The sequence below is a fragment of the Struthio camelus genome, chromosome W, assembly GCF_040807025.1.
Source record: "Struthio camelus isolate bStrCam1 chromosome W, bStrCam1.hap1, whole genome shotgun sequence".
NCBI classification, from domain to species: domain Eukaryota; kingdom Metazoa; phylum Chordata; class Aves; order Struthioniformes; family Struthionidae; genus Struthio; species Struthio camelus.
The window spans coordinates 3,955,032-3,979,163 of record NC_090981.1 but is presented as its reverse complement, the minus strand read 5'-3'; the positions used below and the strand labels follow the sequence as shown (position 1 = coordinate 3,979,163).

Here is a 24,132-nt window from a genome sequence, read left to right as displayed (position 1 = left end):
ACACATCGATCCCCAAGATGTACTCATGAACCGGTGCTAATAAAACAGGGGTAGAAAATGGGGAGTTTTTGCCAACTGCTAATGTAACTACAGCCCGTACCGCTGGGGCGGCCGAACCTCCCAACCCACATACGTGGGTAGTGGCCTTCCCCAGAGCTACCGCGCTATGTAATACAGTAACTTCTGCCCCAGTATCTATTAAAGCCAGCACAGCGATTTCCCCTCCAGAGCGCCAGCGAACACGCAGGGGCACATAAGGGCATCAGCCCCCCCCCCCGATGGTAAGCCACAACTGGCGCTCGTATTGCGGGGAACCTGCCTCCCCCTCATTGTCTTTTGGCTGGCAGTTTCCACGCTGTGGCTGGGGCGGTAGGCTGTGTCCGATATTGCTGATTAGCAGGCAGCCACTGCCACTGCTTGAATAAGTCAGCAGCAGAAAGACCATTTATCTCATCACACAATACCCCTGCCCGCAGCAAATCAGTCCACATCTGTCACCTCGTTACCTTTCCACTCAATTTAGTAGTCCCTGCCAATCTTCTCACCTTGGAATTCCGAGCTGCTCTCGCTTGCTTAGTATCCGGTCCACCAACAAGGGCCAAATCCCTCATATTGTTTACCAACGCCCCTACTGACCCAGTTGCAGGCATTACTGTGCCAAGCAGTAACGCCTTTAAGGCACTTGGAGCCCCCTTTAATAGTTGGGTTTTCATCTGCCATGTTATTTCCACACCATCCGGTCCGTCCACATCTGCTAACCCAATTGCTACCCCGAGCTGCCGCAACACTCAAAAGTACGCCACGCTCCCACTGTAGTGGCTAATTCACCTGTGGACGGGTAAGCACCCACCACAGTGGTGCATAACCACTGATATAATGTTGGAGCTTCAATAACATTCCCTGCCCCATCCCGCGCAGAAGTTAATTGGGTAAGGCAATACTGTACTTGAGCATCGGTTGATAAGGGGCTCATTAAGTTCAACTCCTCTCTTAAGAGAGTAAGCGATCCGGCACCTGCATCCCATGCCCTCACCAACCAGGCTAACAAAGGCTCTCCAGGCTGCTGCTGGAAAGTTTATTCAGTCTCAGGGACAAAACAACAACAATGAGGTATGATTGAACAGAGGAATAAGAGATGTTGGGAAAGTCTTTGGAAATGGCATATAATATGAATAGGTCAATAAGTATGGATGTCCAACTGAATCAAAATGTCTGGGCAGATTTACCATTAAACCACTGCTGTTGTATTGCAGCATGCTACTTGGCTAAAGATAGAGATACCTTCTCAAATGCACACTGCTGGTAAGATCTGATTATATATGATGTATATGATATGATTATATGCATGTATGTATGTATGATTATATCTGATGTCTATTTCTCTGCTGAGCTACTTATTTTTTATCTTTAATATAGGCCTATTTTAGTCAGAAATTGATCTTGTCTGATCAAATTTCTAATACCAGATGCTGTCAGCTATCAGGAGAAACAAATGAGTTCTTACTAGATAGGGTTCAAAGAAACTAAAATAACTTTTTCTCAGCTTTGTAGCTAAGGAAAAAAATAGGACCTTGTTATTAACTTGTCCCATATCTGCGTTTCCCCACATCTTTTCCTGTCTTAATGTCACTCAACAGCAAAAATAGAGAGGGGTTTGATATGATATCTTGTAACAGATTATGATCTATTTTCAAATATTAGCTCAGTTGCATTACCTGCCCTACCATTGTTTCCCAACATGGCCCTCTGGGGACATCTGCAGGGTCCACCTGTATTGGAGGAGCAGTCAAATTTTCTGGAATAGTGCCACTGTGTAGACTGGCTTCCCATATTGTCATGTTATACTTGACTATCTTCTCTTCTTCCAACTAAAAAATAAATAAATAGGAAAACAGCATTATGAGGTTGTGTTACCAATTCTCAACCTTTTCTACTGCAGGACTCCCATTTCCAGCTCAAGCATGAACATGTATAGGAAGAAAAGAGATTCTCTCCCTGACAATTCTGTGATATGGCTGGAAATCTTCATCCTTGCCCTGCTACATGCTAAAAATGGTGAAGGGAGGTACCCTGTAAATAGCTTGCCTTGAGATTGATTTCATCCATCAATGCAATAATGAAAGTGTAGAGATTGCCAAGGAAAAGAACAAAGATGCGTCCCAGCTGCCACCTTAGAGCTATTCGAGGGTGGTAGTTTTCCAGAGAACTGATTACATCAAATAATTTTGGGCAGAACATTCCTAAAAGTGACATCATCATGTTCACCTAGGGAAAAAAAAAAGAAAAAAGAAAATAAGAAGTATACAGTGAAATGTTAGAGGCAAGTTCTTTGATTATTATTGGTTTGGGAGGAGGGTGTATTTCCATTGCTACTTTTTAGTTGATATTTGATTTAATGAGAAACAAAATCAGTTTGCAGAGTCACAGGATGTTTTCACAAAGAAAGGGGGTGAAAAATCAGTACTAGCCTACTGTAGATGGATATATGAGGTCTTTTTTTTATACTGCATGAAATTAAATTTATCTGACATCTCACCCAAAATTAATTCTACATGTCCTCACTGCATAGGCAAATTCAAGTCAATCCTTCTTCTTCCTGCCTGTTGTTCTTTGAAGCCTCTAACAACCTCACCATAGCAGTATGGAAATCAAATGAGTTTACTGAATGCAAAATTAGGAAAAAAGATAGCTAGCTTTCATTAAAAGTTTGAAAATTCAACATGGATTATATATTCTACAGAAAATGAGGCATTCCAAGGATCTAACATTCCTAAGTGGTTGCTAAAATTCACGCCTGCTTGAAACTTTTGGTGAAATAGTGCAAAATCCAATGAATTGTGTCTGCCAAAAATGAAAATAATTGAAAAGGTGTAAAAGTGCAGTTTTTCGATTTCAAATAAAATTTCATTACAAAAAGTGTATTTTCAAGGGACTAAAAAAAAAAACAACCAACCAACAGAAAACATTATTTCAAGCTAAATGACAAAGGTTAGTGGAAAACACAAAGATTTTTATTTGAGATGACGCATATATAAAACAAGTAAGAAAAAAGGGTTGATTTAGTCACAAAAAACATAATTGTCCACAGAACTCTAATCTTTCAATTCCTCTGAAACTAGCATTTCTCAGTCATCCTAGAATTCACCTTGCTAAAATTGATACAAATTTTAATATATTTCTAACTTCCTACTATCAAGAGAGTTAAGACTGGATCTTGGTTCTCAGAAGTAATGTGGCAGCAGAAAGGCACTGTGCCAACAATTCATCCACTTACAAATTTGTACATTCTCAGTCTTACAAAGTTTCTTCTGTTGGACTGATGTTTTTAATTAAAAGAAATAAATGGCTTTCCTTTTCCTGTTTTTCAATTCTTGTTTTTTAATGAGTTCTAGAGCTAATTACTGGGTTTTTGTATTTATAGGCAATCAGTAGTACATTCTGAACATGTCTTGTGGCACTGTGTAAGAAATAGTCATAGGTAGATTTTTAATGATTACAGGAATTCATTGATGTTTCCTATGTATTTAGAGAGTGTTATTTGTCATTGGGATTAGTTCGTTAAAATAACAATAAGCCACTATTCTTTCATAACAGTCAAAAAAGAAAGAAATAAACAAAAACATATAGATGCCATCACTTGCAGTATTTGGCTTTATAACTGAAAAGGTAGGATTTATATTTAAATCTCCTGTAACCTTGACCTTATTATTTTAACAGCTGATGGGTTTCATACTTTGTTTCAAAAAAAAAAATCTCTTATGAAAATTGTGGATCTTCTTATTTTTGGTACCTCTAGAAGATGGTATTAAGCACTAGGATATTAAGCTCTAGATGAGATGCTAGTGCTTAATACATTGGATTTTTTTTCATAACAGTAAAGTGTGCAAATTTTTTAATCTTAAAATCTTAAAAGTATCTAACATTGTTTCTAACATATATTGTCTCAGTCCCCATTAAGCCAAACAAATAATGCCCAGTATAGCTGCAGATGGCAAATACAGATTCTCATGCTGGAGCCAGCTACAGCCAACATGATCAATCATGAATCCTTAAAATATAAACTTCTCATAACAGGCTGCATATCCCAGTTATCAATAGAAATACTCAGTCCTGTTGTGATCCTGCTGAATCACAAATCAAAATCTTCGCAAACTCTGGTCTCTCATATCCTCTTGTGGCAATGAGTCCTGGGGGGGGAGGGGGGAATATCAACATAACACAAGAATAGACATTCTGGGTCATACCAGAGGTTGGCCTAGCCTGACAGATGCCCAGGGCAGAGCAAGAACAGGGCAAACACATATGAATAATATGTCCCAGCCTCCAACTATTTTCAGTTTGGAGAGTTCCTCAGCCAGCTGTGATTTTATGTATTTAGTAACCCTCAGAGGATCTCTATTTCATTTCTTAGTCTAATCTTCCTTTGGACCCCTGTAAATTTTGGCATTTTTCATTTTCATTTTGGCATTTCATTTTCATTTGGCATTTTTGGCATTTCAGTGCATGGTAGCACTGAAATCCACCAGCTACACATTGCTTTCCTTTTGTTTTTTTTTAACCTGGATCCTACTTGATTCTTTTGATACCCTCTAGTTCTTGTACTGGAAGACATAGCAAATGTGCATTTTAGAAGAAAAGGTATGTCCTACAGTAAGTTTTAAATATAGCACCTGATAACCTTATTGAAAATTTCCTTGTTGCTACATTATGGGAGAGCCAGGACAGAAGTCATTAGTCCTCTTTACCTTTAACATTCAATATTTTCTATATTTTTATTATGTTCTCACTTTTTTACTGCTTATCTAAAGCAAGCATGTTCTTTTCATTTGCTTTCTATATAAGTATTTTTCCATGCCTTGATTATTCATGCTCCCTGTCTTGGGAGCATTTCCAATTCTGGAGAAAAAAACATTATTGGGATGGGAGGTGGAAACAAGGCACAGAAACTTGCCAAGCTGAAAAGTGGGGAATGATTGCAACTGAAGGTGCAAGGTTTTACTGAGATAAATGTAGCCTATTGAATTTTTCAAAATCCAAAAATTTTTATGGGTTCTATATTTCAAAAGCATAAGCATTTCTCTTACAAATTTCATAGATATATTTTCATAATTTTTTTAGTTTGTTGCAAAGGATTTTGTTGGACAGACAAGAAAAGCAAAAATATATCTTCAAATTAATTTTAGCCACATCTAGTATGATTTCAGAAAGGGGCCAATTTATATTCTGGATTTTTTGTCAACTCCAAGCTCAGGTGCTGGAGCCAGATTTTCTTCTGCTGTTTATATTGAGGACAGTTCCAGTGTTCTGTGTGACTTAAAAATTATAGAATGATATGCCAGAAGAGGGGCAACATGCCAGCATGCATGCAAGATAGAGTTATACTCGAAAGCCAAAATCATCTTATATTCAGTATCTGCTGAGTGAATCTCAGAAACACTCTCTGCCCTATGGAGATGACATTTCTCAGTAAGAAGGGAACAACAATCTAGAGGCACCCACTAATTAGTGAAAACTGTGGTTCCAAACACATTCTTTTATCTCTCTACTACTGCAGAGACCAAGCCCCTGCATGACACTTTGAAAGCTAGAAAATCACAGCTTATACAAGCCTTTCTGTTTTTCCAGTTGCTGTGAATTTGATAAGAAATGCTGGGACTGCAGTCACATCTAAACACCACCACTCCCCCAGCATGTTAAACTGTGCCAACACAACATTAAATACTGAACAATGACTGCTTGTTGGTTAAATGATAAGTTCATTAAGAGTAAGTAGTGTAGTTAAAAGAAATCATTTCTTCCACCAACAATGATTGTGGTTTGTCTAGCATCTGCTTCAGGAAACAGTAATAAACGTCTATTTTTCTAGTAAATGCAGTTTCATTTTTAAAAAGTAATTAGAGCAAGAATTTATATTTTGTAATAATAAAAGCTGTCTGATGATTTCTAGAATTAAAACTGAGCATTGACAACATGGCTTAATAACTTCAATATAAGTGCACTGATCTTCATCTCCACTGCTAGGAACTCTAAGATAAATAGCAGGATATTTTTGGCAAAAAATCTATGGAGTTGTTTGAACTTGCAAGATATGAAATGTGAAATCTATATATTTTTGCATCTGGAAAAAATTTTAATGTATAACACCTACCTCCTCCTTTCCCAAATGATTCATGATTTGTCCACAGTCACCTACCAGACCATGTGTGGGGAGAGATGCAAAGCCTAATGAAATCCCCTAAGAATCCTGGTCTGCCTGTTCCCAATAATTTTCTTCTCCTCCCCATCATGGGCTAGACTATTTCATCTGAGCTGTGACCCCACAGGACTAGGTACTGCTGAGATGGAGAGGAAGTTAAGCCTCACTGAATCTGAGACCAGTTTTGTATAGGTTTACAGAAGTATGACAGAGGAAAATAACCAGCGAGAACTATGATGTATGTAAGATGTGTACTTCAGTTGTAAGAGGTGTACTTTCAATTGCTCTAAATAGTACACTAAGTGTTAATGGCCTTTTTTCTGATCAAAATCTCAATTTATTTCTTCATGATACAAACATAATCTGGATTTAGATCTATCTAGAAAATAAGAAAAAATGTTTAAATGGCTATTAGGTAGAAGGCAAATTCATTTATTTAATTAAGCATTAGCCTCCAATCAAGAGCAATATTGTGTACCTCACAAGTGTGTTCATTACCTGCCAATAGGTAGCTCTAGCCAAATCCTGGCAGAGCTGCATTATCCACCCTTCTTTAGAAAGATCTGTTCTAGATCTTAGCTCTGTGATACAGTGCCTCCTTAGCAGGATTTTTTTTGTAAAGCAAACAAAAAAAAATCCCCTGAAATGTAAACATGCATATGTTTAACTGCTTTGCAGATTGCAACATAAGCTAATATAACAGCTTTTGGTAGCACAGTTCTCATTATCACAGATCTGTTACCACACCTTTTGAATCAGAGAAAGCTGAATTCCTCCTGACTTGCCTTCATTTGAGAGTCTGTTGTCACACTTTGAGCTCATGTTGCTTTAAGTCAAACAGTTTTGTACATGACTTCTGTTTCCCATTAGAGCAAAATGAAATAATGTTTTTCAAGTAATTTAATCCAATGTCAACAGCCCCATTTCTCTGGATTCCAAAGATGGATTGCTGGAGTTTTTTATGTTAGTTTCTCAGTTGGTTTTTGGTATTCAAAATTAGGGAGTGACCTTCCTCATTCCACTATCATTCCATCCCAGCAGCTTTAGCAAGTTGGCATCCTTTTGCCTTACCTTAAATCATGCATCTATTTTACACACTAGTTCAGAATATGAGCTTTAAATAATGTACAGCTAGTTTTACAACATACACAACAGTGTGTTTGTTAAGAAAGTAAAATCTGCCCAGGTTTCCATATGGCAATGCTGACTTCAGGTGCTTACTGCATACCATCTTAACAAATGCAATCACTTTCACTATACAGTTCCATTAGGCAGGGCTAGATCTGTTCAAGAGGAAAGTAGACCAAATCCTAAAAATGACATTGGGCTCTTGGACTGGGCAGTTGGAGCTGGAAGGTATAAGTTTCATCTGCTGCACTGCAAAGTTATGTTCATGAGGCCCCAAATAACTTTGAGCATGACTACACACCAGTCAGTTTGCCTGTGCCAATCTCAAGAGGAAAGCAAGAGGACAACAGGCTCTTTGGAGAAATCTTGTGACTCCATAGAGCAGCTGAAAAACAATCTTAGGAGCACGGAGAAGAAAAGGCAAAAGCATCAAATAAAAAATAAATATGAAGGGACATTTGAAAGAACCAAAGAATAATCATTTTAATGAAGCAGGAAGCAGGGAGACAAGAAGAATTGCTTTGTTAGACATTTATCACCCACACTCAAAGTATTTAAATTCCAGGAGAAAAAAAGGCAACATGCAGAGCATAGGAACACAGTTTCAAACCACATCTATTATAAAAACGTGCTAGCACGAACTTCATTTCTTTCCCACCACCCGTAGTTCTCCAGACCTTCCAGGGCAAATTTCTGGGATCTTCTCACAACAAAAAAGATGAGGTAGCCACTCCCAGCAAGTGTGCACAGGGCCAAGAAGTTAGCAAGAACCCTCAGGAATCAAGTCAAGTGAATATTTTCCTCTTTTCGGCTCTCCTGCTCCTCCACAATAGCTTCCTGAACTTGTTAGAAACAAAAAAATGTTATTAGTAGCACTTTAAGGATCAGACTCAACAGTGTTTATCTAGTTGTTAGAAGTCAGTTAAATAAATTGTGAAGATGCAAATGCAAGCCTGGTCACCATGTGTTGAGAACAGCTTGTATTGTCTCAGAAAATCTGTTTTGGACCCTGACAGGCCTCGGGGTTTGGGCTCCCCAGAGTTTGCTTTGCTTCCAGTGAGCATGTCCTCATGGAGTCTTGTTACACCTGTACTCATGTGCCAAAAAGCAACCAGCACTTTCTGTCAGCTTGCAAGGAGCTGTAAGGTTGAGTGACCCAGAAGGATAAATGTGTGACTAGTTACCATAAAAGGAGCTGTCACACTTAAAAATATGTGCATCTGTGAGAAAACGGCAAAAAGTTTCGAGAGTCAGCAATTCAGGAGGAATGAAAAGATGGGAATCCCAAACAAGGCAAAAAGTGCACAGCCTCATACTGCAGAATAAAATGTTTGCCCCACATTTACCCTTGGCCAGGACTGATGAATATTAGGACTGTGGTGTAACTTTAATCCCCAGCTCCCACTTTTGCCGGCAGAAAGAGCTTTCGCTCTGAGATGCCCTTGTGAAAAGAGAGTTTAGTTACAGCTTCTCACTTCAGAGAAGGAAATAGGTTGCCCAGTGGGGAAGCTAAACTCCTGCATTGTAATAATTATTCTGCATGTCTCTGCTTTTCTTACCACTTTTGTTTGTTACATAAATGAAAGGCGACTTTAGCAGCTCTTGAGCAAAACTCCCATGGCCTTGCTCAGGCCCAGACTTCATCCTTTCTCTCTTTGGTTCCTTGCTTGCTTGCAAAGATCATGGTAAAGCTGCATGGGTTTATTTCTCAAGAATAAGTCTGTCTCAACTGGTTTATATTCTTCCCCAAATAGCTTTCAGCAACTGACCCTAATAGGTGTGCAGGGGAAAGCTCAGACCTTGAGTTCTTCCGATCAGTATTTCTTCAATATTTGTTTTCCTAGGACCTTTTCTTTCCACTGTCTTTGACTGAAGTTATTTTTTTCTGCCTGCAGTTGGGAAGGTGGGCAGGGTGAGGTGGTATATCGGCTCTAACATCACTAATGCAGAATGGAAGGGTGAGGTGGGTGATTGGAAAATGCAACTACTACTTGGTCCTCCAGCCCCCGTGTCGTATATTGTCAGTGTCACCGCAAGTCACACTTACTCATTGCCTGGTAACACCCTGCTGGAGTATTACCTGTACATTATTTAGAAATTGCTCTGGCATGTCCCAGTGACCCTGGTACAGAAGCACTTTCTTCAACCATCAACAGAGTATGTACCTACTCTCCACCGTTTTCACTGTGGTGCACCTCACATCCTGCCCCTCATTCCTCACAGAGTGACTGCTGAAATCATCATAGCCTAAAACTGAGAAGACTGAGAATGCCTTGTATTGCACTGCAGACTGAGCTATGTTTCATAATTCATCTGAAAATAAAAATTTTCTCTTATGCAAGGAAGGCAACCCTTTTTTCTTATTGAAGTGAAAGTATAGACTCAAAATTCTGAGGCAAATTCTTTTGACATGATGAATAGCCCTTTTTAGACAATGATATTGCTGTCGAATGATATGTCTTCAGAATAGAAAGAGAAGATGATAATGTCAGCTTGGCAAAATGTCACTAGCATTAAAAACAAAAATCAGATATAAACATCATAGAAACTGGAAGCCATCAAAGATGAGGAAAAGGAAACATTATTTTACAGTAGAATCATTTTGCTAAAACTAATACTGCAGTCACAGAGGACACAAAGGATGCTACTAATGCTTTTTCCTCCACAACCATAATGAAAGAGTTACGATGGCAAGGCACAAAGAGCCAGACCCACAAAGATATATAGCTGCCCAATTCGAATTTAAGCACCTATATCCCAGACACAGTTAATATTCGACATTAGTTCTGTCTGGTTCGCCTCACTGTGAAAGACAAATCAGCTTACCTCTCCTTAGTGAACTCTATTTTACCTTAAAGTTTGTTGTGATGGAAGCAAACTTCTTATCTGCTGTCTCAGGATTGCCAATAAAGTAGTCTCAGCTTGTGAACATTTTCCAGCTGAAATTAAAACTAGCATCATCCCCACCACCATCTTCATTTGCATTTCTTGCCATTCTACAAAAGCCAGAAAGACACAAAAAGGCCCTATTAGAACTAGTTTTGCTATCTGAGCTTAATTTCCAAATTGCTCCTGAAATTCTAACTTTGTTCTTAAAGAACTACATTGTTATTGCTGTCAGTCATGTTATACTAAATCCAGAAAGTTCAGTTTGAAACTAGAATGGAGAAAGATGGAGAAAGGATTTTCATTTTTTTAGACAATTCATGTCATCACCACACACATTTTTATGTGCTTCTTTCATTAGCACTGCAGAGAAACTCTGCTGGATGAGAAACTCAATAGAAAACGATGTCAAGATCTCTCAAATAGAAAGCTGCAGAACATCCTGAACTGCTGTAGATATGATTAGAGACTTCACAAAGAGAAAAAAATAAATCTAAAATACCTAGCCAGAACAAAAGCTGGTCATACTAAACCAAGAAATCACTAATATGGCTTTCTATCTTGCCTTTCATCTCCTATGCACTTATAAATAAGATTTATAACAGTATCCACAAACACCAAATTATTTCCTCAGTGATTTGACTTTATCTAGACTACTAAATTCTCTATTTCAAGGTGTAATAACATGCATTTTGCATATATATATATACACAAAAAAATTGTATGTATATATTATATATACACTCACACACACATGAAGTGCACATATTATATATAAAACAATAATTCATGCAATAACAGTTGTCTGCATATTTTATCATTTAATTCAACTCATTAAGCACAAGGGTGGAATATATTGGTAGAGTATAAACCATTTAGCCCTGGTTCTGCATTGATTTATTGCTCAGGAAAATGCAACTTTTTAAAGTTGACTAATGCAGCAGAGTTATGTTATTAAAACCAATATGTTCTAAACATCATGTTTCTAACATCCCAGTGAAATATATATTCTCAAATATAGTCAGAGAACAATAAGTAAATAATACAACCAATCCTGAGCTGGCATAAACCCATGCCACTATTTTTGTTGTTACTGCTTAAATATGGAAGGGACAAGGATCATGAAAGGGTACTGGGGGGATCTGCCCCACTGCTGCTTTCTAGACTAAGATATTTCCTTCTCAAGAGTTTCTAGCAAAATAGCAAACAATCCAGTGGTTAGAAAATCTATTTCTTAGAAAGAACCAGGCCAAAATGACGGTTGACAAGTGTATAACAGGAATTTGGATATTTAACTGCATATTTGTGTTTACTATTGCCATTCAGCATGGCAGTATAACTGGGTGTTAGTGTATATAGATAGTATAACTTAGGTAGGTAATTTTGAGAATGAGACTAGATATGTTAGGTACATATTCAGTGTTCAGATTCTCCAGCACACTGCTCCATCTTAAATTGTTTCATACGTCATACCTTCTATCATTTTTGGATATAAAGATGCCCTTTTTATTTGGAAATATTCAGGGAAATGCTCTCTAAAATCATATTTCACAACATCTGATCTGAACAACATGGAATCTAAATGTTGCCCTCAGTTAAATAAAATTAATTCCAACTAATGGGTTTATATTAACAATTACTGAGGTTTAAGCAGAGAAAGGAGTTAAAACCTTCTTCAAAACTTCCTTCATTTCAGTTTCTCGAAACGACGTCTCTGTGATGAGTCGAGGACACAGCGTGATGAGGGCTCTTTGCAGCGAGGCTACGCGCAGGTGGAAAGACAGCAGCAACAGGAGTGCCTGAAGGAGTCATGCAGGGTGATGGAGTCAGTAGACCTCCCTTGGAATTAAAACGGATAACTTTGAGACCAGAAATATTTCCGCTTTATACTATGCACTGGAAGGGTTGCAGAGAGGAGCCCTAAATCTAAATGTTTTCCCCAAACATAGTAATACTCCTTGTACTTCTTGCTCCCTCTTGCATGCAGACATCCCCTTTCCCAGGTCTCAATCATGCACAGGACAACGTTAGCACTCCCTGGTATACTGCCTTTTAGCCTGTGTGCCAACTGTGCTGCTTTCTGGGGAAATGGCAACGGGCAGAAGATTTTAAGAACTGCTCTTAAGATTACCTAAATATAGATCAGCACTCGTGTTATGTGGCCAGATGGAAAGTCAGTACATACAGTATAGGTTTTCCCAAGGGTATTTCCTTTGTTTGGGCCTTAGGGATTCTCTGCTGGAAGGATTTTTTTTCCTGGTCTGGGTGGCAGTCATTGAAATATAATTCTCTGAGACTAAGCCATTTCTAACCTTCACAGCTAAGCTATCGAAGAAATATTTTAAAAGACATTCTCCAGCTAAACCAATGACTTTTGCTCTGAAGTAGGTTGTTCTTTCTCCAAATATACACGTGTAATTGAAAACATTTTTTTCCTTCCAAATTGTCTCTTGCCCTAAGCAGGAAACCATGAATTATTTGAAAAATAGAACATGAATTAATCTAACGCTCATGAAAGTGAAAAATACTGGCTTCAGCACACTACAGTGCAAATAGATTGTCTGCAATTTTCTACTCTATATTCACAAGTGTCCTTGAATCTTAACCTTCAATGTTCTGATTTTTTTTCACCCTAGGCATATTCTAAAGCCACCTTACCACCAAACTGCATTTATTGTGATAGGTGGTTGTCTCACTTGAACTAAGGATATTAAAGATTATATTCACTAGCGACATATCTCCTCTGAAACTAGCAGAATTACCACAGTTTATTCCAATAGTGAAACTGGCTATAAAGTATGACTGAATAAGTATTCTTTTTAATTCTGATCCTAGGACAAAATTCAAGCCCAGAATGCAAGAACCAAAAGGCTAATGTCTCACCAATTGTACTGCCTAAGCCCTGTTTCACTTACCCATATGCTTCCTACTATTTTTAATATTATGTTGTTAACATTATATTAAATATAGTTTTCTTGAGGAAAACACTGTTGGAGATTATTTTGTCTGCCATAGGACACAAAGCCTTTACATATTCCATGTTTTTTTGTTTAATAGAAATTCTCAGTAGTCGACACTGGAATTATCTTTCTTTTAACATGTGCTTTACTCCAGAGCCAAAGAGAACTTACGTTCGAATGACAATCATAAAGCTGTAGCCAATAGTCCCAACTCCAACAAGGAAATAGGAAAGAGCTATCCTGAACTTTAGCCATCCAATTGTCCTCTGGTTATTGTAATAACCATAAAAGAGCACAGAATACTGTGCAAAGCCCTGAAAAGCCAAAAAAAAAATAATTAGGTAACATCATCTGCCTGTTAAACATGCACATAACCAGAAATTCTGCCAATAGCAATGAGTTGAAACATGCATTTCCATGCATTCGAAACAGCATCCCTATAATAAATCTCAAAGGATAGAAAAATTCTCCTTTTGAAGTTTTTTAAATGACTTCTTTGACTATTTCATGTTGATTTTCAAATCTCTTATCTTTAAACTCTTCATGGGCACTCCATCTACAGTTTAATGAGTCAAAACTTTTTCATCCACATACTTTTTGGTGTAAAGACAAATATATTTTGTTTTACAAAATTTTTTTCACAAAGTATGAAAGTATGAAAAGTATGAAAGTAATTTCAACAAAAATATCAGATTAGTAACTTGTTTTCCACATTTCTAAAATTTCCTTGCATATCCTGTTTGGTATAACATTCTCATACACTTTCTCCCCACACTACTGTGTCTATAAATGCTGTTTGCTGTTCACAGGTGATATACATTATTCAACAGGTAGCTGCATTTTATTGGATGACTATTCTGTATGCACATTTTTTTTACTGCCTAGACTTCATGGCTATAAAAATTGCAATGTAAGTGTATCATCTTTTTCAGCAATTTAAAGTTTATTCCCTTTTTTAAAAACCTTAATGTGAATGACCCTCTCTTCTTTGGGTCAGATTGTTGATTTTTCGAAATAATTTACTGGTGTATGGTCAAATATAGCCAATTTCTGGTATCTAAAAGTAATCAAAATAGCTAAAGCTTCTTGATAATCTTCAGGTTACAGCAAGAATTCACCATCCTAGAAGAACACCATATTCAAAAACCTTTACAAGGACAGCTCCGCACATGCCCAGCAGTGGCAAAGCTCTGGCTGGACATAATGAATTCAAGTCAAACACAGCGTTCAGTGAAAATGTAATTGATATATAGATTTGAGCATTTTAACACTAATACAGTAAGCTGAGGCTCTCCTGAGTTAAAAGTCATTCACTTCCCTTCTATTGTTAGCATTTCTTAAAATAAATCCTTTAGATTGTAATGCCAATAGATTAACATCCTTGTATATTATTACAAGACACGCATTTGATTTATTGTAGCTCTTACTATATCTGAAACAAGTCATGGTGTTATCTGCAAAACCTCATTTGCAATTCTTGTTAAGGTGAAAATGAAATATTAATAGATGATAAATGTAAACAGTATTCAAAATGTCTTGATTTGGTAATCAATATATCTCATTTTCATTCATATCAGGCTAACTTTTAGAGATGTGCATACACATCACTGATAATAGTATTTGCTTCTATAAGGGAAAATTATTAAAGGGAAATATTATTAAAGAACAAATTTTTTGCTAATTACTAGTAGAACACCTACACTGATCAGGACACACTCAGATTCAATAGTTTGCTTTTTGCATCTTTATGTTTATTACAGCATCTTATAATTCCATGTTAACCTGGGTTTCTGTACTGCCAGTGCAGTTCTGGAAAGGCTTTTGGATCCCTCAGAGTATTAAAATATCTTTCAAGTCACTGTGCTCTGTCAAGTCAGAGATAATCCCTCTACTAGTGCAGCTCCCAAAGGCAGCGATCAGACGCAGCAGTTTGTGCAGCAGTGTCTGGGCTCTGCTTAGAACTTCTGAGAACCTTGCTGGAACTTGGGGGGGCTTTCTGGGGACCCTCTGAGGAACTAGAGGGCGCTTGCTGCTGACAGGGAAGAAGAGCTAGGCAAGGACAGCTACAGGAGACCTTAATGTCTCCTGGGAAGCTCTAGCTAGGTGGAGCTGCTGCTAACAAGCTCTGTTGGTTGCCCCTGATCAGAGGGAGTTGGGGCCTTTGTTCCAGCTGGCCCTTGATTAGGGTGGGTCAAGCACCCTGTGAGTCAGTGCTAGGGAGAGGCCTATATAAGAGCCAGGCCCAGAGCACAGCTCCTGAAGTGCAGTGAACAGAGGCAGCAGTTTGTGCAGCAGGGTGCAAGAAGGCCCCTTTGTCTCCAGTCATAGTAGTGTATGCTTCCTTGGGTATGGTTATGACATGCTGCAGAGTGTGTTCCCCAGTAGCTGTTGGAGTTGTTGTGTCAGAGGCTTCTACCCAGACAGACCTTCTGGCAGTGGATGCAGCCCTGCAGGTGTCAGGCCTGGGCTGACAGTCAGCTTCCCCTGCAGAAGGTGTGCTGTGGTTGATGAGTTGTATTGCCAGGTCAAGGAGCTATGGGAGGAAGTAAGCAGGCTATGTGGCATCTGAGAAGATGAGCAAGAGATAGGATATTCTCAGAGACCCTACAGGTTCAGGAGTCTCACCAACCCTCCACAGCAGTGGAGATGCGGGTGGGCTCTGTGCCATGTGAAACAGTAAGTCATGATTCCATAGAAGATGAAGGCTGGAAACTGGTCACTTCTTGTATGAGGAGAAAGGCTCTTGCTCTTCCTGAAGACTTGCCTTTGAGGAACAGGTTTAGCGTCCTCCAGGCTGAGGAGGAGCTGGGCATGGCTCCAAGGGAGGCAACTGGCCTGGCAGACCCCATGCCATGTGGGAACATCCAGCAGAAGCGGCGAGTGATTGCTGTGGGTGACTCCCCGCTGCAGGGGACAGAGGCACCTCTCTGCTGACCTGACCTCTTGTCCAGAGAGGTTTGCTGCCTGCCAGGGGCTCGAATAAGAGATGTCATGGGAAGACTGCCAAGGCTTGTCCGTGCATTGGACTATTACCCTCTGCTGCTCTTCCATGTGGGCACTAATGACACCAAGGGCAAATTGGGTACCCTCAAACAGGACTTCAGAGCTCTGGGAATGGTGGTCAAGGGTCTGGGAGCCCAGGTCACTTTCTCCTCCATCCTGCCAGTGAGGGGGGAGGCCGGGAGGAGGAGTAGATGGATTTTCCAAGTTAACAACTGGCTGCGCCGCTGGTGTTGGCAACAGGGTTTTGGTTTCTATGACCATGGGACCCTGTTTGAAGACCGACAGCTGATGGGGAGAGATGGGATCCACCTCACCAAGCGGGGCACGCATGTCTTTGCCAGCAGGTTGGCCAGCCTGGTAAGGAGGGCTTTAAACTAGGCAAGATGGGGGAAGGGGAGTGTTATAGAGACAGGGTAGTCAGTAAAACACCACTCAAGTCAGGATTCCTCCAGTGGGTGCACGCAGCCAGGGGAGTGTGTATGGGACATGGCTATGGAGGATCCTCTTCCACCTCTCCTGAGAAACCTGCATGCTCGATTGGCTCTCTGAAGTGCCTGTACACCAGTGCACGCAGCATGGGGAATAAGCAGGAAGAGTTAAGAGATCTGTGTGTGGTCGCAGGGCCATGATCTCGTTGCAGTTACAGAGACATGGTGGGATAGCTCACATGACTGGAATGCTGCCATGGATGGCTATGGGCTTTTTAGGAAAGACAGGCCAGGAAGGGGAGGTGGTGGAGTTGCCCTTTATGTGAGGGAGCAACTGGAATGTGTGGAGCTCTGCCTGGGGGTGGATGAAGAGCAGGTCGTAGAGCTTATGGGTAAGGATTAAAGGGCAGGCTAACCTGGGTGACACTGTTGTGGGTGCTTGCTACAGGCCCCCTGATCAGGAAGAAGTTGTCGATGAGGCTGAGGGCTGACCTGCTGGAGAGCAGCTCTGCCGAGAAGGACCTGGGAGTGCTGGTGGACAACAAGTTGACCATGAGCCAGCAGTGTGTCCTTGGGGCCAGGAAGGCCAAGGGTATCCTGGGCTGCATGAGGCAGAGTGTTGCCAGCAGGTGGAGGGAGATGATCCTGCCCCTCTACTCAGCCCTGGGGAGGCCCCACCTGGAGTCCTGTGTCCAGTTCTGGGCTCCCCAGTACAAGAGAGACATGGCACTCCTGGGTGACGCTGTTGTGGGTGCTTGCTACAGGCCCCCTGAGGAGGAGGAGGAAGTAGATGAGGCCTTCAACAGACAGCTGGAAGTAGCCCCACGATCACAGGCCCTGGTTCTCATGGGGGACTTGAACCACCCTGACATCTGCTGGAGGAACAACACAGCAAGGCACAAGCAATCCAGGAGGTTCCTGGAGAACATTGATGATCACTTCCTGTCACAGGTGATGGAGGAGCCAATGAGGAGAGGTGTGCTGCTGGACTTTGTGCTAACAGACAAGGAAGGGCTGGTTGGAGATGTGCAGGTTGGGGGCAGCCTTGGCTGCAGTGACCATGAGATGGTGGAGTTCAGGATCCTGGGAGGAGGGAGCAGGGCAATAAGTAGGATCGCAACCCTGGACTTCAGGAGAGCAGACTTGGGCCTCTTCAGGGACCTACTTGGAGGAATCTCATGGGGTAGGGCCCTAGAAGGAAGAGGGGTCCAGGAGAGCTGGTTAATATTCAAGCATCACTTCCTCCAGGCTCAAGAGCAGTGCATCCCTCTGAGCAAGGAGTCCAGCAAAGTGGGCAGGAGACCTGCATGGATGAGCAAGGAGCTCCTGGCAAAACTCAAAGAGAAGCAGGAAGTGTACAGGAGGTGGAAGCAGGGACAGGCCCTTTGGGAGGAATATAGGGACGTTGTCAGAGTATGCAGGGATGCGACAAGGAAGGCCAAGGCCCATTTGGAGCTTAATCTGGCAAGGGATGTCAAGGACAACAAGAAGGGCTTCTTCAAATACATCAGTAGACTAGGGCCTGCTGCTGAATGGGGCGGGTGCCCTGGTGATGAGGGATACAGAGAAGGCAGAGTTGCTGAATGCCTTCTTTGCTTCAGTCTCTACTGCTAAGGCCAGCCCTCAGGAATCCTGGACCCTGGGGACAAGAGAGGAAGTCTGGAGAAAGGAAGACTTGGTTGAGGGGGATCGGGTTAGAGATCATTTGTCCAAACTTGACATCCACAAGTCCATGGGCCCTGATGGGATGCACCCATGAGTGCTGAGGGAGCTGGTGGATGTTATTGCTAGGCCATTTTCTAATTTTCCATTCATGTCATTAATATAGCTTTTTTATTTTTTAACTGCCTAGGAGGATGAAATAAATTGAGTGAGAAAATGCAAATAATCTGTTAACTTTACTGAATGGACTAAAAGTATGGCTAAGATTTTTATTTATTTCAAAAAACTACAATCTAAAGCCTAATTCAGCCCCGTGTGACTTCTAGAGGACATAAATTCTATAGCTGCTAAATTCCTGTTGCCAACTCACAATTTTAGTACGCTTGTTCATTTTTAAATTTCATGGTGTTTTTATCTACTTCATGATTCTCAGCAGATGAATTCTAAACTTTTTAATTCTCTCATCTGGCAACACTAGGCATGACAATTCTTCAAGAAACAAAGAGTGGGGAGTCTAAGAATGCAGGAATAATCATTAGAAACCATAAAAACAATCAAACAACTATGATTTTTATTTATTTGTATCAGAACGCTTGCCAGAGGCTCCGGGTAGGATCAGGTTTCCATTACATTTCATAGAGTAGAGGAAGACCCCTTAACCAAAGACTTTATATTCTGGGCTTTCAGAACTCTAAGTTCTTGTCTAACCATAATTTCTGCCCGAAACCAGCTTATGGTCTTCTAACTCCCTTGGTATGGTCATGAAGATCTTGTTCCTCTAAGTTTAAAGGAATCATCTTACTGCTACAGACATCCTTCTGCTTCTATAAAGATTCCCAGATTGAGGGTCTGTATCACCTTCATGACTGCAGCTTCTAAGGCAGTAATTAAAAAAACATGTAAAAGCAAGATGAAATAGTTGTAAAAAACAATAGGAAGGAACTTAGGAGGAAGGTCAAGAGGAACAGAAGAGCACTGTTTAGCATATTTAGCAGCTATTTACACTGCTGTTTTGTTATATGTGCATTATATTACCTTTTCTACTTTCTATTTTTTTATATAAGGGAACATAAATAAAGGTTATTTACTAAACTAGACAATAAAAAGATTTTGGCTGCCTAGTTTTTTAAGTGCAGGTATAGCTTTTTTGATTGTATTACATTATCTTAAGAGCAGATGTTTTAAAATTTTTAGTCAGAAAAAAAATTTATTAAAACCATACCATGCAAGTAAATACCATATTAGCAATAATTGCAAAAATATTGTAGTCCATTAATATTTCACATAAAGCAGTACATCTCTTCTTTTAAAGAGGAATATTTAGACTCTTCAGCCAGTTCAATTAGTTGCATATCTGCAAAAGGATTAGAATACAGATCTACTGAAATTTTTGATGAGCAATAAAGAAAATGCCACTCAGATACTGAAATCAAAATGGATGCAGAATGACTAATGTTAGAGCTGCTGAACAAAAAAGAGAGAAAAGAAAAAAAAAGACAAACATGAAATACTAGATGGCAAAAGCTGGAAACAGACGTTGCCATGGAAAAGAAGTGGATATTATATACTCTTAAGGCTCAAATAAATGAAACATTTAAATCATGGAGGCATTAAGAAAATATGTTTCAGGGGAGCTGAACACATGAAACAAATTCTAAACCTGACACCTGTTCCATTATTGTCAGATGTAGCTGTGGGTGAATCAGCTAGACATCTACACTCTTTTCAAACATAACAAGCTTGGTTTTGTTTATTCTTAACCCCTTCCCAATAGAACTGCTTGGTCATCCAAGAGATATTCTCCATTGCTTTAGGAGGCATTTGTCCTGGCCACTTTTCTAACCTTGCGTGCTTTAAGGTCTTTGAGATCCCAGACTTGGACATTTTCCTGAGCGATTGCTTGTACATTCAAGGCATTCGAATTAGTTCTGGACCTTAACACCATAAAGGCGAGAGCAAACTCTATGCCAGAGTCACCAAAGACTGGGAAAAGTGCACAGGCAAGGCTAAGACCTTCAGGTTATGAAGAAGGAAGCCAAGGGCAATAACCAGCACTTGGGGCTAGGCATATCACAAAGAGCAGGTAGATCGATGGGTGCTAACACCAGCGCCCAAACACTTTGATCAGTTCTGATGTGGACTTCAGTGTCACCCATGCGATGGGGCTAAAGGATTCAAAGATGAAGAGTTGAGATCTCCCTACCCTGGTGCCCAGCTCAGCCCTTTTTTATTCCAAGAGATGCACAAACCCCTGCCATAATTTGTAGCTTGCCTAGTCAAATATGCATCCACTACAGTGAAACTTGAGTGCCTCCAATCATCACCCTGTAAATAACTTTGCTACCCTAAGAGTGGAAAGTGAATGATATTGGCCAAAGGAACATGCCTTTTTTGGATCTAGCAGTGCCTGTATTTATGTTGTGTCTGACCACGAGGCCCCTAAATGAACATGAGTAAATGCTTCATCCTTCTCTCCCCTCCCACGTCCTTCTCATCCCTCTCTAACCCCACAGTTATTAGCTGCCAGCACTAACATGCAGCTCTCTTCTGTCACTGACCATGATGGATGTCCTATTTTTGGCCTCACTGGGTTGCTGCCACTGTTTAATGAGGCTACCATGTTCAGGAATTTTGCTATTAAAGACATGATGTCCATCGCTTGTCTGATTCCCCAAACTGGAACATGAGTCTAGATGAAAGACAGGATCGTTTAATAGACATGCCTGCCGAACGAACAGCCCAACAACCTGCTGAGAAGGACCAAGCAATGAACTCCACATGGATGCTGGTACCTTGCTACCTCCCTCTGTACAGCCATAACTGCAACTGAGTGCAACATGTCACTGGCTATCCTAGCTGGCTTAAGCCAAACACCTATGCTTGGCAATACTTAACAATATTAACTCTATAACTCTTGCTCTTCTCAAGCCTTGAACAACAGCAGCTTTTATCTTAATATTTGTTCCATTTACTTAACATTTTACTAATTATTCCAACATTTCAATGATAATTCACATTTTGCAGTTGGCTCTATTTTCTTTACCCTGAATACTATTCTTTCTAAAAGCAATTCCTCAAGAACCATACCACACTGCAACTGTTCAATAAAACCCAGGTTTTGTTAACTTATGATAACTTGGGTCTCATACCTGACAACAATGCTTCCTTTCCTAAAATTGCCTTTTAAACTACTGGCAAAACACAGAGGACCAGCACTTTGGTCTGGGGCCTTTACCAGCCAAATATGTCCATGTTGAACTGTGCAGTGTTACCATGCGCTAATTATATGCTCCTGCCATTTTGAGGAGAGACCAAGACACATACGAGGGAACAGCATCTGCCTGTTCACAAAAGCTCACTGTTCACCCTGTAAGAGCTCATGCAATAGTTCCCCATGACAGAGTCAGCAACATGAGGCACCAGAACAATACCTGTCTAGTTAAATTTAGTCCTTTGGGAGTAATACTGAAATAGTTTTGGTGTATATTTGGACAATAAAGATAAGCAATTTTCTACCCATCATGTCCCTGTATAGCCAACTCTTCAGTGATGCTAATGGAAATTCTGTATGAGGTAAAGCTACAAATAATAGGCCAAATGGTGCCAAAATTCATTGCACTGAAATAGTAAAACGTCAATAATTTGCATTAAAAAGAGAAGAAACTCCCTGTTACTCCCTTCTGGTGGGAATTTTATTTTTGGTCAAGTGTTTTACTGGAAAATAACTTTTTAAACTACTCTGTGGGAATGTGCCAGTTTATGCAGAGAAAAGAATATCCAGTGAATCCTTGTTCACTAGGAGAAAGGGAGAGAGTGGCTGACTGAAAGCACAAATCACTAGGCTACAGCCTATTAAGGTGTCTGTTTTTCAAGAAAAACTTGATTTCCCAAGGACACAGAGCAGTGATTCTTTTCCAGAAAATTCCTTTAGAGAGCTGGACAGGGTGAGTTTCTGCCTCCTACATTTGAATTACAGATATCAAACCCTTTATTCATTCAGCTCTATTGTTTTTTAGTTGAAAATCAGCCAATACATAGCTTTGTAAGGTTTTATTCACCTCCCATAAGTCAAGATATAGCTTTTCATAGACTTTGCAATGCCTTGTAATAGACTCCTCATGCGCCGTAAGTGTCATGAGCCACCTGGAAACAGGCCCTCACTGACCTGTATGGATGGTGAAAGCAAACACTTTAAGGGGTCCAAAATTCAAAGTGTGCTTTAGGCATCTTCCAAATGCTACTGAAGCCTAACATAGCTGTTTAGCCACCAAAAAGAAAATAACATGAAATTTTTGATTATATATTGGGTATATAGAGGGTAGCTATATATATTATTGAGTCTTCAGGGAATTACCAACCTACCTATACAACGTGCCCTGTGAAACTGTGATATTGTTACGAGAATGATATAGCTTCCCTATCAGAATCAATGTAATGCTCATTTTAAATTTAGCTCATACGACTAACAAGCCAAATCGTTACCTTTCATCTTCATAATTCTTTATAGGCTTACTCCATATTTTCTCTTGTGACAAGAGAGAAAAAAAGCCTCAGAAGGCAGCATATGAGTATAGAATGTATACTGCAATTATTTACAATATTTTGTACTACTTTGATATTTATTACCGAGAATGAAAAATCCATTTGCAAAACTGAAAGAAAGGCTTATGGTCCAAATGTACCAGTGTTTTGAAAATAATTTAAAGCATTTCAAGAACAGGTTTAGGTTATCTGCAGAATGATGCCAAGGAGATAACACGGATGTACCAATTACCTCTAACTCCTACAAACCATAAAATTCTTTCTCCATGGCTCTCTCCCCTTGTAGCCACCAAGTATTTTAAGTGAGAAAATTTTCAATTTTCTCCCTAAAGAGCTACAGTAAACGTGAATGAGACGACCTTTTTTCTTACCCACGGGAGGACACGGATTCAAGACTGAAAATGAGCTTTTCAGCCAGAAGCAGGGGAATATCAGCGTTTGGGGGGAGAGCCAAGCATCTGGGAACCACCGCCGAGGCAGCACCTTGCGCTCAGCGCTGCCCCCAGGACGGCAGCGACGGGCAGGATTTCCCCAACGTTTCGGTTTCGCGAGGGTGCCTCAGCCCGTCCCGGGGGGTCCCGGCAGGGCCGCTGCCCGCCCCGGAGGGTCCGCGCTGCCCCCTCGGCGTCGGGTGGCCCCCCTCGCCCCAGGCAAACCGCCCCCAAACCTCTCGCCCTGCCGCCCCGGGGTCGTGCCCCGCCATGCGAGCGGCGCTGCCCCCGCGCCTCCCACATCTCCGCGCCCGCCCTCCATTTTCTGCCCCTCTCCCGCCCCGGCGCCTCCTCACAGGCGCGGCCCCACCCCACGAGCTCCCCCCCGTCCCTCGACGCCCCCCGCCCGGGGCTTCCCTGGCCCCGCGCAGCCCCGTCCCCTGCGGCCCGCCCCCGCTCACTTTCCGCTCTCGTCCACCCCCAGCAGGTGGCCGTGGAGGATCTCCATGGGCGCGACGCGGCGGGAGTGCACGAAGGTGCCCCTGAAGACGTGGGCGAGCGGCGGGTGCTGCGGAGAGCCCATCGCGGCGCCGGGGCTGAGGAGGCTGCCAGCTGCCGCCCCTCAGTGTCTCTCGGTACCGATAGCAGCTTCCTGGATCTGTCACCATTTCCCCACCCCTTTCCTCCCCGCAAGCTACTTTCCCTGCGGGGAGTAGTTCCAGCCGCGGGAGGGCTCCTCCCGTCGGGCCGGTGCCCGCCGAGGGGCAGCGGCAGCGGCAGCGGCAGCGGCAGCAGCAGCGGAGGCCGCCCTGTGGCAGTGGGGCCTGGCTGGGGCCAGGGGCTAAGCCAGCCCCTGTCCTGCCGGCCGGACGGCAGCCTGCCTCCAAAACAGACAA

The 24,132-nt window shown here is 41.3% G+C and overlaps 1 pseudogene; it reads right to left on the bottom strand.

The window, feature by feature from the left end:
* LOC104137996 (transmembrane channel-like protein 1) overlaps positions 1-23,904 on the bottom strand; it is a 43,780-nt pseudogene extending 19,876 nt beyond the window's left edge.
* Positions 23,905-24,132: the final 228 nt, after the last annotated feature.